This window comes from Hibiscus syriacus, unplaced genomic scaffold (assembly GCF_006381635.1).
Source record: "Hibiscus syriacus cultivar Baekdansim isolate YM2019G1 unplaced genomic scaffold, ASM638163v2 tig00110386_pilon, whole genome shotgun sequence".
NCBI lineage: Eukaryota > Viridiplantae > Streptophyta > Magnoliopsida > Malvales > Malvaceae > Hibiscus > Hibiscus syriacus.
Genome location: NW_024062716.1, coordinates 227,987 through 234,319, shown reverse-complemented (window position 1 = coordinate 234,319; position 6,333 = coordinate 227,987). Strand labels below are relative to the sequence as shown.

The window sequence follows — 6,333 nt, the reverse complement described above, 5'->3', positions numbered from 1 at the left end:
TTTACCTTATATATTTATGAATAATTATAATAATACTACTCTATATATTATTTTTTAATTAAATCATTTTTTTATTAAATAAAAATAATTTTTTATTATTTCAAGTCACGTCAGATCAGGTTAAGATTTTATCTCAAAAAATCGAATTAGATTCAGGTCGGGTGGAGGATATGTATATTTTTATTCAAATTAAATCGAATAAATGATATAAAATTTTCGAATCGAATCAAATTAACCGAAATCCAACCTAAACCCAATCCAACCCAAAGTAAAACCTTTACCAATCAAACATTTAGGGTGTGTTTGGTTCACGGAATGGAAGATTATCAGTGGGAATGTAATATTACCAGGGAATAGGATTACTGGAATGTTGTATTTTGTGTTTGGTTGGCTTAGCAAGAATGTAAGATTACCGTGTTTGGTTAAAAGAATATAAGATTATTGGAATGTATATTTGACCAAATTATCTTTATTATATATTTGTTGTTTTAACAAGTTGAAAAATATTTATATATTTTCTTTAAAAAATTAAGTTCATAAAATTTATATATTTTTTTTACAAAATTAAAAATATAAAAAAGTTTAATGAAAGGGTAAAATTTTATTTTAACCCCTAAACTTCATATAAAATTTTAATTATACTTTTTTTGTAAATCTAAAATAGTTTAAGGATAAATCTGTAATTTAACATTCGTAGAATTTTTATTATTCAATGACAGAAAAATTATATTTAAAAAATTTTTAAGGGCATTTTAGTCCAAAACGCCGGGAATTCAACAATACCTAAGGAAATGGAGGTAATGACATTCCCGGTAATATACCCCAAAAATTCCACTATTGGTAATCTTACATTACCGGGAATGATATTCCCGAGCTAACCAAACGGGGGAATGTGGATTCTATTCCCATTGGAATCCCACATTCCCCCATCCAAACACCCCCTTATGGAACTTACTAAACCACACGCTCTCTACTAAACCTACAAGCTCAGATTCACGTTGGTCTCACTCTCCCAAAAATCCAATTATCAAGCGGTATGTGCTTGACACGCCAAGCAGTAGAGCGTTGGTAAAACACTCTACATCTCCTAATGATCTTCAGGAGCACGGTATGCACCCACACGCTTCTTATCAGTCGTTTATAACCACGCGCACATTCTCCGTCGTACACCTGTAACTTAAGATACAGCGCGAAAAAAGTTAATTGAAAAAAATATCAGAAATTAAGAGAGAGAGAGAGAGAGAGAGAGAGAGCGTTGTTGGAGTCGAACAATCCGTGGTAAGGAGGTGAGAAATCTACCTTTGTTATCTTCCTCTTTTCATTGTTATCTTTAAATTCATTGAAGAGTTTATATAGGTGGTGGTTGTTTTAGTTTTGTAGATCGACGTATGTTCGTATCCTCTAGATTTGTTGTGTTTTTTTTGGATCTGGTGGTTGAAAATTTGGGAGAACTGTCAAGTTTGGGGTATGAAATTAGGGTTTTTGGTTCAGAGGTAGTTAAACCCTATTTTGGATTGATTGCAGAAGTAGAATTGTTTTCTTGGAGACTGTAAATAAGGAATTAGGGTTTTAAAACCCTAATATATGTGCATGGCTTCGGGGACAGTAGATGGAGAAGGAAAAGACGGTGAAAGAGAGAAACAAAGGTACAGTGAGAACAAGGTGTATACCAGGAAAGTGTTTAAGGATTCCAAGAAAAACAATCTTCTCAACGCCAGCGTCAACAATATCGACCCCAGCCACGACAACAATAATAACAATAACATTGACATCGATGCTGTTAAGGACACTGCTGTCACCGCAACAGCTGCTGACCCTAACGGCAACGGCAATGGCAACAACGATGACAATAATAGGAACCAATTTGTTCAAATACCTGCTCAACCTTTTCCTTTGGAGTTTTGGGATTCAGTTCAGCAACAGCCTGGTTCGTGCGTAGATACCGCTATTTCTGATGATTGTTCAAGTCTTAAAAAGCAGCCATATGTGGCTGGAGCGGTGAAGCCCAGTTCAGAGAACCAGGTGAAGATCAATTTGGCTTCAAGGTCAAAGCAGGAGGTGGGGGAACTGAGGAGGAAGCTGGTGAGTGAGCTTGACTTGGTGAGGAATTTGGTGAAGAGGATTGAAGCCAAGGAACAGGAAATAAGCGATTTTGGCAATTCCCTTGTTCCTTTGGATAATGCTGTTGATTATGGTTTCAATAGGGTTAAACCAGAGATGGCTTCAGTGGGCATTTTGCAGGAGTCTGTTAAGAAATCAAGGCCTTTGAATCGGTTGAATATTTATTCCTTGGAGAATAGTCAGGGCGCAATTGAATATACGGAGAAGGAGAAGAGAACACCCAAGGCAAATCAGTTTTATCGAAATTCTGAGTTTTTGCTTGCTAAAGATAAGTTTCCGCCAGCTGAGAGTAACAAGAAGTTGAAATTAAATGGGAAGAAGCAAGGAGGAGGTGAATTCACAAATGGATTTTTCATGGGTAACAAGTTCTTTAAGAGCTGTAGTTCTTTGCTTGAAAGACTAATGAAGCACAAGCATGGTTGGGTCTTTAATAATCCTGTTGATGTCGAAGGTTTGGGTTTGCATGATTATTATAGTGTCATTAAACATCCCATGGATTTGGGGCACTGTGAAATCGAGGCTTAGCAAGAACTGGTACAAGTCACCTAGAGAGTTTGCAGAGGATGTTAGACTGACATTTCAGAATGCTATGACATATAATCCTAAGGGACAAGATGTTCATGTAATGGCAGAACAGTTATCAAAAATATTTGAGGGTAAATGGGCTTCTATAGAGGCAGATTATATTCGAGATATGAGGCTTGCAATAGAGTATGAAGTGAGTCTCCGTATGCCAGCACCAAGAAAGGCACATTCAATGCTACCACCTCCAATTGACACGAGAGGGATCTTGGATAGATCTATGACATTCCCTGTTAATCCATCACCAAAACTAATAGCTACTACTCCTTTGGGTTGGACTCCAGCCCCAAAAAAGCCTAAGGCAAAGGATCCTTATAAAAGGGATATGACTTATGAGGAGAAGCAGAAGCTTAGCACTAACCTTCAGAGTTTGCCTTTAGAGAAGCTGGATAACATTGTACAGATTATTAAGAAAAGGAATGCAGCTTTCCTTCAACATGATGATGAAATTGAAGTAGACATTGATAGTGTGGATTCCGAGACTCTTTGGGAACTAGATAGATTTGTTACCAACTACAAGAAAAGTTTGAGCAAAAACAAGAGAAAGGCTGAACTTTTCATTCAAGCCAGAGCAGAAGCTGAGCAGAGTCTACTCGAAAAAGTAAGTTTTTTGTCATAGTTTCTTATGGAAGAATCTTTTCCTGAGAATTTCTAATTTCATGCATTTATTGTATTTAGTTGCAGATAGTAGCTCCTGTTTCGGTGGAAGTGCCCAAGGAAACTACAACTAGTAAGCTTTTAGGTTAAGAATACTGATCCATTGTTTGCTACTTGCATGGTTGGACTGACATCTAAATGATAATATATCTACCTGCAGATGAGCAGAATGTGTCCATATCACTTGCTGAAGGAAAACAAGGTGATGCTACTAGTAGGTTGAGTAGTTCAAGTAGTTCTAGCAGTGATTCTGGGTCTTCTTCAAGTGGTATGAGGATTTATTTCTTATTAGATTTTTAGAGGGAGTAAACTATGTTTTTTTGTTTTAACATATACAAATGTTTGTTGTAGACTCTGATAGTGAAAGTTCCTCGGCATCTGGATCCGATGCTGGACATTCACCTGGATCTTGAGCCCATTCAGGTATGATGAAAGGTTCATGTGTGTTATAGGTACTCATCATTTGATTTCTTCTAAGTTGCTCGATATATATATGCTTATTTTAAAATTACCTGTATGGCTGTAGAACCATTTACAGTTTTATTTTTGTCGTGCTTCTTTCGAGTAGTGTGATTGGTGTTTAGTGATGTGGTAAATGGTGGTGAAAATACTTGTCTTGTAGTCTCACTAAGTAAGTGAGCGCATGATAACTTCTGTTAAAAGTTGGCTTTGTAAACAATTCTTGATTTGTAACTCAAGTGAAAATTTGGATCGAAAGATTTATTTATGTTACAATTGAAAAATTGGATAGACTTATGTTACAAGATAAGCTCTTATTTCGATTGAAAGGTTGATTTATGTTGAGGGTTTATTTAGTTGTAGCTTAAAGATTAGGGTTTATATTAGTACAATTAAGTTAAGGGGATTTATTTAGATAAAGTGGCAAAACAAATTAAATTCTAGGAGCTTTATTTATTATTTTAGCTTTGTTGGAGCAAGAATTTTTTAAGATCCTATTAGTTAATGAAAATCAAGCTAAATTTCTATCTTTTTGACCCCATTTTTAGATAACATATTTTTGTGTTAATTTTCTGTTGCATCTGTATAATGGAGCTAAAAATTTTCCTAGTTGGTAAACTAATATTTGGGCCAGTGCTTGTTATCAAATAGAAAGCTGACTGTTAAGAAACACCGGGAGCTTAAATCTATAACACTGGAATAATAATGTTTGTTATAATTATTATTGTAAACCGAGTAGGAAAGCTGGTTTAAGATAAAAATATGCAACAAACATATCGTCCATATAACTAAAACATGTATGATTATCGTGTGATTTAGTTGTGCTACAGCCATTTTTGATGTTATGGTTGACAATATTTACTTTTTTTTTTTATAAAAAAAAGTTGGTGGTGCAGTAATCTAAAGTAGTTGCTGATCAATTTTGATGCTGAAGTTTTGCAGATTTTTATGAGTGTGATGTAGCATTTGGGTGTATAGTGGATAAATGGACTAGAAGGCCCCCCTCCACTGCAGAATGGAAGAGTGGGGAGGCTTCAGCAGCACAATTTGTGGGCTAATCTGTATAACTGTATCTTAAGATGTGGGTAGGAATAGGATTAGGTTAAATTGAAAGCACGTGTACATTGCTAATTTAACAAGTGCCTATCAACTCAACTCATCCTAGTTTCCGAGGGGACTTGGTTTTTCTGTGTTTATGCTTTTCTGCTGGTGGGCAGATTCTTTGATTTGATGTTATGTAATGGAAAGAAACAAGCATTGTAATTTTAAGTAGCAAGTATGGTTCACGTGAAATGATTACCAATAATAATTAACTAGTGTGAAGCCCTTGTTTCGCAAAGGGCAACCTTACTTTAGGGCTGTTTTACCCAAGTATCATCATAAAAAAGGGTAAACCACATGAATGGTATTGAAATAAGTTTCTTTTTTCAGCACTGATGTTTTATAAGTAATGAAATAATTATTAGTGGTATCGTTTTATAATAATTTGGTCACTTGATCTTTTACGGCCGTTATGTCAATAATTGAAGGTTGATGTGACAAGTTGAACCATCTTGTAACTCTTTCTCTATTTCGCCTTCCTTTTTTTTTCTATGAAGATTTTCATAAAGCTAAAAGAACAGCATTTTAATGCCCCCAACAATCGCCTTTAAGCTCCCTTTCCTCAACTAATGAAGGAAATGGGAAAAGCTCAAAAAGGAGAAAGGATGATAAAGATGAAACCAAGGATGGAGCTAATATAGAATCACTTGCGGGTAGAGGTGCACAAAAAATTCGAATATCCGATTTTGTGCAAAAAAATATCTGAAATCGGATTTGAAGAAAACCGGTTTTTTTTAACCGGATCGGATTTTTTTTAACCGGTTATTTTAACCGGTTTGGAAAAAAAACCTATACCGGTTTTTTTACCGGATAAAAAACCGGTTTGAAAAAAAACAGGTTAAAAAACCGGTTTTTATCCGAAAAAACCGGTCTGGGTTTAAAAAACTAGCCGTTAATATAGCCGTTGGGAGGGGTTTTGTGACCGTTTTTTTCTTAAAAAATTACCATTTTACCACCCTAAACATGTATAAATAGGTTTGGGATGTATTTGGTTGATTACAACTTTCTCAAATCTTATTACACAACACCTAAACATCTCTCAAATCTTATTTTTGTAATTTTTTGTTCATCACGAGTAACACGGCTGAATCTTCCGTCGGGAGAAACCTTGAAGTCGTGAGAGTGATCGAACACACTCGAAACAAAGATATTTGGGATCACTACGATTTATGTGAGATGTCAAATGGCTCGAGGAGGGCGCGTTGTAAACTTTGTCTAAAGTTGCTTGCACCGGAAGGAAACACAATGTTGAAGAACCATTTGACAAAATCATGCAAGGCACTTCGCTCAATATCGGATCCAAGTCAATCGAATCTTACACCACAAGGTGGTGTTTTTTGTTTACGACAACGAAAAATTACGAGAAGCGTTTACAAAGTTCGTGATTACAAAAGCATTGCCATTCGACCACTT

The 6,333-nt window shown here is 35.6% G+C and overlaps 1 pseudogene; it reads left to right on the top strand.

The window, feature by feature from the left end:
• Window positions 1–1,218: 1,218 nt before the first annotated feature.
• Window positions 1,219–4,999, top strand: LOC120122299 (annotated as a pseudogene).
• The last annotated feature ends 1,334 nt before the right edge of the window (window positions 5,000–6,333 follow it).